We start from the raw sequence: 13,957 nt of genomic DNA, 5'->3' as shown, positions 1-13,957 counted from the left end.
TGGATAGTTTATGAAAAATGGTGGTTTATGAAATGGCACACCAAAAACATAATTTATAGGGCTGTATTAAATAATCCTATATTTGATAATGCTCAGATTGAAAGATCCTGGGCTGAATTAAATGTCAATAAAGGCTATAGCCTGGTAACTTTATTTTTCTCAATATCAAGTCACAAATCTTGAAAAAGCCACATAAAAGTATCATAAATCATAAAACGAACAAACATGTGAAAAGTTTCCTTGTCTATCTCACTGTTTTAGAGTGGCTCAGACCGGTATATCTGCCCTTGGGCTATACGGCAGTTATGGGAGAGTCAGGAACCTGTCGCCTGTCCAGGATGCAGTCAGGTGTCTATCCTTAAAAAAAAAGAAAAACAAAGAAAGGGAGCCTTCCCGTTACAACACTGACATTAACGGATGAGTTTAGCATTTAGACTGTCCCTCTTCTTTTTCTGTTAGCTTTTGGTAATAATGTTAGTACAGAGTTCAGTATCCCTAATAAATAGTCAGTGAATAAACATATCTGTTCAGTCAGTTGTTTAACAAAAGATTTTTGTCTAAATGATTCATGTAAATTCATGTTTTTTTATATAAAAAATAAAAATAGTGGTTCATAATTATGACCAACCATCAACAACAACAATATATTGCTAGATTTTTATGACCCACATCCTCCATTACCTGGATTTCATGGATTTTATGCACATATATTCCTGTGCAAATTTTCCAGGAACTCTAAATAACTGTTGTTTTTTTTTCATTGACGTTGTTTGAAATACTGTAATATTACAATATAAGTATTGCATTATGAATATATTATGTCATTTTGTCTTTTTAAATAATGAAAGAAAGTACTTATATAAGGCTACTTATAATGATTTCCCTGTAGGAAAATAATAGGTTGTTGGACTGCTATAAATTAACCATCTGTGTCATGTCTGTTTGTATCGGAGGGAGCGAATAGTGTGTGTGTGTGCATTATAACAGGTTACCTCATTAGTATAATCACCTGTAAGAAGACACTTCAACAAGATCTGAGATCACAGGTAAGTCACAAATGATACAATCAGCTCTTGCTCGGTAGTCTGAGCTCAAAAGTAGACATTTGATTTGTTTTTATGCTGTTTAAAGTGATTTTTAAATTCCCTACGACCATGCCATGACTGTTTATCCGTCGTCATAATGCCTGCGTTCTCCTCTATTCTCAGGTTTTGCTCCCCTGTACACATCATAAACTCAGGTTAGTTATTTCCCACCTGCCCATTTGCTTTTACCTGTTCTGAAATGAAACCTGCGTTGTAAACCTGCCTCTCATAATCCCACAAAACTTATGCAATTTCCTGCCAGATGAAAGGACACTTTAAAAACACACTTTATTGGCAAATATATTCCCCCTCCACCCTGCCATTGGAAATCTGCTTCAAACGGCTTGTGCGCTTGTGGAGAGAGAATGAAAACAGGACAGTATTTGCTCTCTGGGTCTGTATCTCTGATAAATGTCACCTGTATTTTCTCGGCAGGGTACATTCATCCACAATAGAGACTCGAATGAGTGTGGTAGAGTGAAATGAGCGTGAAAAGACAGATGTAAATGTTGACAGAGAGTGATTGTAGGCATGTGTATTGTCATATGTGTGAGCTTCGGAAAACTCTTCACCTTTGCCTGTTTGTCTTTTTTTTTTTCTGCCAGGATCAAGAAAAAGAGAGAAAGCTACATCTGTGACCACCCAAACACGGAAGTTACCAGGACACACCTGGAGTCATAAACCGTGGCAAAGGGCCAAACCTTTGGATCATATGCGGATAGAGAGGCAATACCTGAAGCAAAATTCCTGGTAAATGAACAATAGTACAAAAGAAAGGAATGATAAACGCAATAGTGGAAGAAAGAATGATGTTGATGTGTAATACGGTTCACTCCCCCATCTGAAATGGTTTACAAATAGAATATAAATAGTTTGGATGGTATTAAGGTTTTTATGTTCTCTTATGTGACCTAAATACTTTTTATGTTAAGTTTCTTATAATTTTATATCATATATATAATTTTCATGATTTTATATTATCACCTTTTGATATGTCTAGTGTAAGTTACCAACCCACATTTGTTCTGAAATACTCTAAACGTGGCTATGAAATAACCTGCACATCAGGTTGTTGCTTTGGACACCTGCATCATCCCTGACCAGGATGCGGTTTGTAATCCTGCGGCTCGGAGCCGACCATTGTCAAAGTCACAGAGCGTGGAAGGTTTTCTTTTTCTTTACACACCCGCTGCATTTATATTACACAGCCTCTGGCAGACCTCGCCCTTTCCAATACAGATTCATCCCGGCTTATCTTTACAGTCCGGTTCTCACGGGTCAAACATCGGCTGTGCTTCAACCATATCTTGATTAAGAGAATTAATCATTTCTGATACTGAATGATATGATGCTTAAGGTGAATTATTTTTTAGTCTTTGATAGGTTTTACACCTTGTAGTTTTTCTCAATGCACTACACCAATAAACCTTCTGAATTGAAATAGAATTAAATAAATTGAATTGGATAAAAAAGAATGGAACAAACAACTATGATAACCCATTACCCTTTTATGTTTCGCTCAATGCACAATACCACGGATACACAAACAAGATTTGGTAACACTTTAGATTAGGGAACACATATTTGCTATTAAGTAGGAGTTTTCCTCTCAATAAACTGCTTAGTATGTTATAGTATGGAGTAAGGTCATGCAAAATAAGTTCTAATAAACAGCCAATATGCTAGTAATATACATGTTAATAAGCAACTAGTTAATACTGAATATGTGTTCCATAATTTAAAGTGTTACCCAAGATTTTAACTTAATATTTCATTAATTTAAAAAACACATTTGCATGTTTACAGATCTCCTATGTCGATTAATGGTCATATGACATGCAGGTAAACTAATAAAACATTTAATTTAGAAATATTTATTTTAATTTGACATTTTTATGATTTAATGAATCGCTAGCTTTTCATCAATTCTGCATTTTCTTAAGGAATCCCAGTTTGGGATGCCCAGCACTGTACAAATACATCTAAATTTTAAAGTGATTTGAATTGAGATGAAATTGACTGATTGAGGCTCACAACTTTAAAACCGTAAGACAATTGAAAGCTTTTACAAATATGGAACTTAATTATAACGAATTAAACTGATTTGAGACTTTAAAACCTAAAGTCAATGATGATAACCTGGTAACACTTAACATACAATAATTAGTTGTTAACTAACAATGAGCACTACATTTGTTACTGTATTTATACATTTTTGTAAGTTATGTTAATAAAATGTTAAAAATTCACCTGTTCATTGATAGTTCATGTAATTAGCTGATTTGACAAGAACCATTTTTGTTCCCCAGTGAACCTTTCAGTGAACAGTTCTTAAAAGAACCATTTGAAGAACATTTTAAAAATATGAAAGGAGTCTCTGGTGTCCCCAGAATGTCTCTGTGAAGTTTCAGCTCAAAATACTCACAGATCATTTATTATAGCTGGTCAAATTTGCCCCTATTTGGGTGTGAGCAAAAACACATAATATTTGTGTGTGTCCCTTTAAATGCAAATGAGCTGCTGCTCCCGCCCCCTTTCCAGAAGAGGGCGGAGCTTTAACAGCTCATGTTTTGGTTGCTCAACAACAACAAAGTTGGAGAATCTCACGCAGCCAAAATGAGGATTGTCAGTAACGGTGTTCAGCCTTATATTGTTCAAACCGGAGTCGACACTGATGGAGAGACTCAGGAATAACGTCTGGACATTTCTGAATGGTTAGTGGATAAATTTATGTAGTTGTAGTGGAGTTGATTCAACTCATCCACTAGCATGTGCCGTCATGTTCATCTTTTGTGCAAATCCAGCATTGAATTGACCCTCGTTTGTAAAGCAGTCCGGCATAAAATGACGGCATGACAACAACACTCTACTACAGCAACTCTTCCTCTTCTCTAAAGCAGCCCAACATGGCCTCACCCCTTTGTTGTGTGTTCTTGGGGGCGGGGTTTATGTAAATTTTAGGGTTAGTGACATCACTAACACAGGAAGAAGCTTGTTGTAGTCCCTACCAGCTGTTTGTAAAAATCGATTTATGTAAAAGAAAATATCTCCCTTTGCATTGAACTTTGAGCGACGTAACTTTGCAGATGTTGTTTATGCTCAAACAGCAACATTACACACTCATCATCAGTCCCATGAACTGGTGTGGTCGTCGGGTCGCTGCGCTGTTAAACATCTGATCAGGTTTGTCTCGGTCATGTGCTAGTGCCTGTGTCTCTGCAAAGCTTTTCATGGTCCATTCTGTGTAATGTTGGAATGTCTGCCACCTGGGACACTACCTTGGAGGATTGTTGTGGACAGGTTATTGGCTCTGACAACATGTCTGTACCATTTCAGCTTTTTCTTTCTAACTGTATTAAGGAGGGCCTCATACTGGCCTGCTTCACGCCTGATGACGTTTCTCACTATGTCATTTGTAATGTGGTCCTTGTAAGAGGATGCCAAGGATGGTTCTATAGCATCTCATTTCAAGTGCCTGGATTCTTCATTGCAACTCTGCTGTAAGGGTCCAGGACTCACAGGCATATAAGGAGACTGAGAGGACAAGTGCACGCAGAAGTCAAATTTTTGTTTTTAGAGAGCTATTTTTGTCTCTCCATACAGGTTTCAACTTTGACATAGCTGCTGTTGTTTGCGCTGTCCTCACTAAAACATCCGGTTTTGACCCCTCTTCACTGATGATAGAGCCCAAATATTTGAAATGACTCAGTTTCCTGTTCTTGTCCTCTAACTTCAATCTTGGTAGTGATCTGCTTGTCACTATTTGTCATCAGCTTTGTCTTTTCAGCACTTATCTCCATGCCAAACCTAGTAGATGTTTCATCCAGGTTCTTCACTAAGATGGCCAGCTCAGCTTCACTACCAGCTAGTCCGTCAATGTCGTCTGCAAATCGGAGATTGGTGATGATTCTTCCTCCAATGCTGACTGTGCCACAGTGATTCTCTAGGGCCTCACTCATGATGCGCTCTAAGTATATGTTGAAGTTAAAAAAGTGAAATCATCATCAAGGACCCCTTTAAGAACCTTTTTCCACTATAAAGAACCTTTTAAGCAATGGAAAGGTTTCACGGATGTTAAAGGTTCTTTGTGGAACCATCAATGCCAATAAAGAATGTTTCATTTTAAGAGTGTATGAAACTTTTACCCCTTTTAGTTTTCTCAGTGTATGATACAAGTAATCCTACATTATATTCAACTGAACTACTGAAGTAAAGTCATTCACTTCACAGTTCAGTTCAATTGCTTATGTAGGTCCTAACTGTATTTCTGTATATTTGCAGGTGAGTGGGTGAAAGAAACCAAGAGGGAAAGAGGGTCTGAAGAGTTTGTTCACCTGGGTGAAGGCTAGAAGATCAAGGTGGGTCATAGTGTGGAGGAGGGGATGCTAGGGTATAGAAGGATTGGTTAATGGGGGTTTGAAGGTGCAGAGTGGCATAAGTAACTCATTACCCCGCCTGGTCGAACAAGGGCCGTGTACGGGAAGAGGTGGACCGGTAGGAACCTGGTTATTGATCCAGTCTTCAGTGTGTGGCCCACTCACACTCCATGACACAGAGTGATAAGCCATGATTGAGCAACAGAGCTGTGCAGACTTAGAATACCTGCTGAGTGAAATTGAAATTAATGTTGAATCAGTGTTAAACACACAATACACACTTTTTAAAGTCAGATTTCATAATTCAGAAGTACCTACCAGGGCCATCAAATGCATTATCAAACAGATCAAGAGTTCTAGTTGTGCTAAATAAATCATATAGCAACAGTTTTGTGTGTTTTTAGGATCAAATGCTTGCTAATGTCAGAGCGATAGCCTTGTTTTCAGTGGCGAATTGGACTCGTAGTCCTTTCCTGATCAAACAAAATAAATAAATAAATAGTAAACACTGTTTATTTATTTAAATAAATGACAGCAATTACAAGATTTTGCTTTGATGCATGTATGTTCACTGTAGGACAATATTAGTAGACAAATAAATAAAAAAACAATTAAATGTAAATAGCAGACAAATTTATTTATTTGAATGACAAAAATGACAAGATTTTGCTCTGATGCATATATTTCACTGGCAATGTTAGTAGACAAATAAAAAAAAAACATTTATATTTATTTAAATGACTTTTTTTTCTGTGATGCATGTATGTTCACTTTTGGACAACATTATAGACAAAAAAAAAACTTATATTTAAATAGTAGACACATTTATTTATTTATTTATTTAAATGACAAAAATGACACGATTTTGCTGTGATGCATATATTTCACTGACATAAAAACAATTAAATACATTAAAATAGACAATTTTATTTATTTATTTGTTTAAATGACAAAAATAACTTTTTTTTTGTGATGCATGTATGTTGGACAATATTAGCAGACAAATTTATTTATTTAAATTTGAAAATGACATGATTTTGCATACATTTCACTGTTTGACAGTGTTGGCAGACAAAACAACAACAACTAAATAAATTTAAATAGTAGACTATTTATTTAGTTTATTTCCCTCAGGGAAAACATAATATATAAATATATAAGCCCACAGGGCCAAAAGTGCCTTTAGTTAAGACAACTATTAATGAATGTTTCATGTTCTTAATTATTTTGTTATGCAGTAACCATTTCTTTATTGGTGCTCGAGGTATATAATGACTGTAGTTGTGGCTCAGTGGGTCTGCTGCGCATCAGGCCTACTGTTTTTCCGTTTAGCCCTCTTATCTACCTGATTGCTAAAAGGTGATGCATAATTTTCTCATTGTTAAAATACTTCTCTAATCTCCTATATCCAACGGCTCTATAGTGTAAAAGGCACGTAGGAGTGGGCTGGATACCGTTATATGCTGATGAATCTAGGCTGGTCTCTTAGTAACGCCAGGTCATTGATATCTCTACAACACCTCCTCCAATCCTCTGTTTTGCAGTTGTTCTCTCTTCTCTCTTCCCCCTCTCCCCGGTCATGTCTAGTCTTATCAGCTGCTGTCCTTGGCCCCTACACCTGTAACAGAGGGCCACAACTCAGCACGGGCTACTCATTAACCAGTATTTCCTCCTGCACAACAGACACAGCTGAGTTTGGACGCCGCGCACTCACACCAGGCAATCGGTCTGGGTCTCGGCCATGCGAAGGTCATGTGTTTTGGGTCTTGGTCTGCCAAAACAGCACAATCTCATGGCAATTTTTTCCATTTTTGGTAAATTTGTGGATAAATCGTATGAATTGTATGATCTTATTCATGTGTTTTCACATGATCTGCTTATGCCCCACTGATGGATATATTTAGGGATGGACCCTCATGCTTTTCTTTTTTTTTTCCTAAAAATAGCATACTGTAAAACTATTTTTTTTTTTATTGCAGTACATTTTGCAATACTATTTCAGTCATTCTCATTTAATCCAATGTGTTAATTGACATTTCTTGTAATTATTTGTGAAATTTACTTCCAATTTTGACAAATATAAATTTTTTTCAGTGTACGTGTTTGTATGCATCATCTGAATTTATACAAAAGCAACACTTTGAAAAATAATCACGATTTCTCGTGAGATCAGATTGTCAAAACGAAACCCAAAGGTTTGATATTGTTCGTGATTGCAAAAATCCAGCAACTCAAAACTGGTTGCATGTAATAATAAATTAGGTTGACCATATTGTGCTTTTAAAAAAAGACAACAGTTGACTCATAGTGTAAGGTGTTTAATTTCGTTAATTAAACAAATTCACTCCTGCTTCTAAATGATTTACACTTTCATTTGATTACGACCAGGATGAAAGCATGGGAATTTTTCAGTGAATTTGCATTTTTGTTTAGGCACTGTAAATGGACAGGAGTCAGTCATTGTATGAGTGAATGAATGGGACAAATTCTGGGTGTGAATGCTGTGATCTGTTAATATGAGTGTATGTGAATCTGGCATTATGCTGAGAGCAGAGATTGACAAGTAGTTTGACCAATAGGGTGCAGGCATTGTACATAATCAACCAATAGATTGCTGCAGTGATTAAGTATTTTTGTACCAACAAAAATACATTGGTAAAAATACACCAACCCTGAAGTTAGCATCATTCCTGATTCCCTCGACAAAAACCCAATAGGATTTTTCCATTGGGTTTTGGATTATTGCAGAAAAAAAGCTCTGTGACCAAAAAAATTTTTTGATTGTTACATGTTTTGTTCATCATGATAATCTTCACAAATGAACATAACTATATGAATTTTGAAGCCTAAGTACAAAGTTAAAAAGTTAATGTATTTTATAAATGAAGTACACCATGGTTGAATGATTTCAATGTCACCACCAATAAGCTCTTTCGTTCATAAGGGCGAAACCTCGGCAAGGATTCTGGAATCTAAGGAGATGAAAATAAGTCAGTCACATCAAAAGTTATGAGCATATGAATATTTGATTTCACCACTAGGTGGCACTGCCTCAAAACTTCTCAGGCTCCTTCAGGGCATCGTGCTGTTGACACATACCGATTTTCGTAATGATGCACTAATGCTTTCAAAAAATACACCATTTTGCTAAAAAATGCAAAATGGCTGACGCCCAAAATGGCCGATATGGTAAAATTGGATATCATTCAGTCATGGCCAAACTGTTCGGAAGTTATAAATAAAAATAAAAATGTTTGCTATCTCTGGACCAGTAAGTGGCGCTGAGCCGAAACGCAGCATGTAGCCTCAGGTCATGCTTGTGATGACGTACCAAGTTTGGTCAGATTATACTAAAGCGTTGCAGAGAAATAGCCTTGCATCCAATCTGTCATGCTCTTCTTCGAATTTGTTTGCGTGTTATTCAACAAGGAGCTTTTGATAACTTTTTGCCAGCATAGTGTAAAGATGATATGATTTGACTTACATGAAAATTGGAGCAACCGTCTAGGAGGAGTTGGAAAAAGCTTTTTTGGTGAGAAAATTGAGTTTCATGACAGAAAATTATGTCATCAGGTTCAACTGAATCCGAACCGAGGAATCTAACCCTAATGTTTCTAATCCTTATGGTTCAAAAGTTATTAGAATAAACATGAGTGAAAATGGTGGTGGGGCTAGAGAGTTTGATCTAGAGACACCAAATTTGCTGTAGTTAATGTTGAGACTGTTCTCTATCAGTGTGCCAAATTTCATAACTTTCCTGCAAGCAGTTCTGTGGGCTCCCCTAGACTCTCAGAGCGGAAGAAGAAGAACGCCAATGGATACAATATTGTTTATTTGGATCCCCATTAGCTTCCACAAAGTGGTTGCTAATCTTCCTGGGCTCCACCTTTGGTGCTTGGCCCCTAATGAGGCTGTGAAAGTTTACCTGTTTGGCGTTATGTTAAAACGTGAAAAAATCTTATTTGCCACAGACTTTATTCAGTGGATTTAATCAAAGACCCACTGACTTCAGGACAATGGAACTGGAAGTGCTAAAAACCTGCTTCCAGGTTTTGGCCTACAAAAATACATAATCCCAACAGCAGTGTATTTTGGCATGTGAGAAGGCAGGATCTACAGAGAACGGTCAAAGCAATGTATATGCATACATAGTATGCATAAGAGTAGAGAGCACCTCAATATCGAAACAAAGCCAAATCCTGGACATTTCAGGCAATTTAGAAATCCATGCCAGACTCTTTTTAAGGTCTGATAAAGACCTTATAGACCCACATAAATGTCCAATTTTCCACATGATTTGTGTTTTAAAGTTGAAATGCTGTATGTTAACTAATTAACCAATGTTATCAAGATGTCAGAGTGCCTTTCATGCCATGTCTAATGACGTAAGCTTCCTTATAAAGCCTTTTTTTTCTTCCTTCCTTCTTTAGTTCCTGAAGGAATGTTGCCATAGCAGTGTTAGAATGGATTGCTTTTGTTGGGTGGAGCTCAGATGTGGTCATTACGGAAAGATCCTTCATCTTACCTGCCGGGGGGTTTGTGCTCCGTCCCGGGACTTGACCAATCATTAATAAAGATGGTATGTGACTGTGTTATCAGTTGGCTTTGGGCCAGGCCTGTGAGTGGGGACTGAAAGACTGTTATCTGTCCACAGTGGACGACACAAGCACCTCTTAACCTCTCCAACTTTCACAATAAATGCTCAAGAGAACACTTACCTGAACCAGGGGTCGCTCAATAAAATTTAGTTTACAAACCCTTATTTACATGCTTTGCACATTGCACTTCAGAAAATATATCGAAAACGTGTCATCTGCATTAGTTCCAGCTCTGCCTGTGGTGTACTGTATGTGGTGAGTCACATTTAAATAGACCAAACAATCAATAGATTATCATGAAGAACATTCAGTGAAGAACAGCCTCTGTTTTTCTGTGCAGAGATCTGGAAACAGACAATTTAAAGCATAAGTTCACCCCAAAATGAACATTTTGTTATCGTTTACTCACCCTCATGTCGTTCCAAACCTGTATGACTTTCTTTCTTCTTTGGGAATAGAGTGTAGGAGGAATGTTTCAAATGTTTTTGTCTATACAGTGGAGTCTAATATTGTAAATATTTGTGACTTTCATATAACTTTAGGTGCTTGAAAGCCGCAGAGCATTTTTTCTTCTTCAGTTGAGATACTTTGGTTGTTATGACACAGAATATCTGCGGAAGTGTTACTAGTATCTGATTTCGCAGATAGTTTGTTTCTGAATATAAAAATGTTGACAAGTTTACTGCAACATTAGAGCCACGAACTTCACATACTTTTAAAAATTCAACGTTTAGTTGATCCTGGAAAGCGCTCATTGTCACAGTTGTAAACACGGCGGCATTGGAAAAAGTAGTTTTTTGGAAGAATTCAACCAACCAGATGACGACTTCAAAAATATGCAGAGTAAAAAACACTTTGGTCTAAATGAGTTTTCATTTTTTGGGTGAACAACCCCTTCAAGTGCAGAGCAATAAAAATGATCTTGTTTGATCTGACACTTCCCTGGTTAACAAAGCAGGTTTCAATAGGCCTAGTCACATATATGAGTAAAAACGAAGGCAAGTAAAAAAAAAACAGTTCCTCAATGGCATCAGCAATTCGATGGAATTCAGATCCTTTATCCCGCTGTAAGTCATAACCGTGTGCTGATCCTCAGCCAAACTCCCTATATTAGTTCAGCACTTCTCTCTTTGGTTTAACCATACAGAAACCAGCCCTTCCTCTCACCAAAAACAGGCCCATCATAAGGTCATTCATCACAACTCGTATCAGCTGTCATTCGTGTACCACTGAGAGAAGAGGAGAACATGAGAAAAGAGTATAGAACATATAGAAAGTTGAATGCCTTCATCTGTTCACAAGAATTAACCGTCTGGGATGCCAAAACTCAGTGAGTCTGGCACAACATTTTACATTCACGCTTTGTTCCTCTGGTCAAGGTTGATGATCGATCCTGTGCATTAAATAATAAAAAAAAAAAAACAACAAGTTGTTCCAACACAATCTCATGGCAATTCCATCGCAGCTTTCATTGGCCAAAGAACACCCAGAAGCCGTCTGACTGACATGTAAAGCAACCAATCACAGTTCATTTAGTTCAGCCCTGTCATGTGTAGAGGTGTGAAAATGTAACATCGATGTCCCTACAAGAACAGACTGGTGTGTAAAACACAACCAATCAGACGATGACTTTGAAACTCCTGAAGCGCTTCCAGTTTTGTGCACCATACGCATCAGGTGTTTAGGCTGTGGGCGTGATGTCTGATGCTGAGACTAGATGTGTATAAGCTTTATCTGAAATTTATGGGTGTTTCCTGTTGACTTTTAGAAAAGAAACTCTGTTAAAACAATTTTTTCACACTTACTAGTTTATTTAATTTGCCACAAACAATGTATATCACAGTGAATCTCACAGAAGAAAGTCACGAAAACTCCCACTACAGTGTCATTTCCATCACATCTCAAATGATGTATTTTGTTGAAAATAATTCTGTAATGCAAATGGCTGATGGACTACATTTTTAGAATAAGATGTCCGTCTCCTTATTTTATTTAACCTATATATGCAAGTTGTATTTTCATACTTTTTACATAATTTGTCACTATAACAGCTTGATTAGAAATGATGCAAAAGATTTATCTTTTATTTACCTTTAATTTATCTGAATTTTCACTGAGACTGTTGTGTAATTGGTAAACAAGTATATTAACTTAAAAAAAAAAAAACTGAGTGGTGAAAATGTAAAGGAGTCATAATAAAAATAAAAATATATATTTTTAAATATGTAATATTAAAATGGTTTTTGATTATTTCATTCTTTGTTTGGATGATCATAGTTTTGAACATTTAACAATTCATATTTTTATAATGGATTCTTTTTCATATATTAAGATTGAAAGTCTGGTTCTGGACTAAGGTTTAACAATGAAATCTATGTGGACATTTGAAAAGAAATACATTTAAACTGAAGGAATGAAAAAAGTGTCCAAGACCGTTTTAATGTGTGTTGTTTTATTATCATCGAGATTGTATTATACTTTTTTTTTTTTTTTAAATTTGAATTCGTTTTGATTTTTAGAATTTCAGAATTTCAGAATTTTTTTTTTTTTGAATTTTGTCAGTTTTAATTTTAAAGTTTAGTAATTTTGTTGTTTTTATTTTGTTTTTTATTAATTTTATAAAAATAAGTCTGTATACTTTTTGTTATTATTTTTATTACATTATAATTCTTATTCAAGTTTTAGTTTTAGTTATTTTAGTGCATCAAGTTAAACTAAATAACTTAAATCACAACCAACTGAAATAAAACAAGTTAAAGTTTTATATATATATATATATATATATATATATATATATATATATATATATATATATATATATATATATATATATATATATATATATTTTTTTTTTTTTTTTTCATGGCTTTAGTTTCAGTTAACTAAAATAACCCTGAAGAGAGGGTGAAATCTGTTGGTTTTGCCATATTGGTCAGTGTGTCCTCAGCTGTTACGTTCTCAACCGTCCCATCACAAAGGTGTCTGTGCTGCTGAGAGTGTATGTGTGTTTGCATTTACGTGTGCTGGATTACACGGGCTCTTTCAAGACCAGTAATGAGAAGTGAGCTTACACTTACCCGACATCCCGGTGTTGGCCAGGGCAGGGCTGACTCTCACAGAGGCCTCGAGTTGATCCCATTTAAAGCAATCAGCCTACTGTTTGCACAGTGGTAAAAGCTTTAAAGCTGCCCTCCTCTCTCTCTTTACTCCCCCTGCTCTCTCTCCGACCAGGTGCGGGTCCTTCAGTTCTCTAAAGCATACTGCACACAGTATATACTGTTGTTTAGCTTTGGAGCATGATAAATGAATACATGTGCATTTACATTTACTAGGTTATTATAGATATTTGAAAGAAAGGAGACTTCTTAAAATCCTATGAGATGATTTTATGTCTCTGTTATTCTACACAACAATTGTTATTCTATACAAACCGATTACTCCTAATAAAACACCTTCGTAATCTCACATATGGCCTTGAGTATTCTCAGTATTGTCTCAGAATGTGCTACGATGAGTCTGCATAAAATATCCTGGTAACGTTGCATGCAATTATGCATAATTTGTAGGTATTACTATTGTAACTACATGTAACATGGACACTAAAATAAAGTGTTGCCAAAAACTGCATGTTAACGTTATCTAATAAGGTAACATACACTACAAATGCTCAGTTGTGTTTGAATAAAATACTGGATTACACTTTATTTTAGGGTGATGTTGTTACTGTGTAGTTACACAAATAAGTAATATTAGGGTACTTTTACACGACAATGTACTAAAAATGGAAAAGTTTTTCCTTTGCTTTTTTTTGTGTACAGATGAGAACATTGTCAAAACGATCCCCGTTCACACGGATCCTGTATTCTGCTGCCAGGCCATTAGTTGGCGATGTCACTTT

At 36.1% G+C, this 13,957-nt stretch overlaps 1 long non-coding RNA gene across 1 annotated transcript; it reads left to right on the top strand.

The window, feature by feature from the left end:
- The first annotated feature begins 940 nt into the window (after nt 1–940).
- On the top strand, nt 941–12,603 carry LOC137023062 (uncharacterized). The gene is made up of 5 exons (XR_010895463.1): nt 941–1,046; nt 1,209–1,240; nt 1,691–1,835; nt 5,367–5,443; nt 9,892–12,603. It is a non-coding gene; the product is annotated as an uncharacterized lncRNA (long non-coding RNA).
- Nucleotides 12,604–13,957: the final 1,354 nt, after the last annotated feature.

The sequence above is a fragment of the Chanodichthys erythropterus genome, chromosome 7, assembly GCF_024489055.1.
Source record: "Chanodichthys erythropterus isolate Z2021 chromosome 7, ASM2448905v1, whole genome shotgun sequence".
NCBI lineage: Eukaryota > Metazoa > Chordata > Actinopteri > Cypriniformes > Xenocyprididae > Chanodichthys > Chanodichthys erythropterus.
Note: the sequence above shows the minus strand (reverse complement) of the source record. Positions and strands in the feature narration are given on the sequence as shown.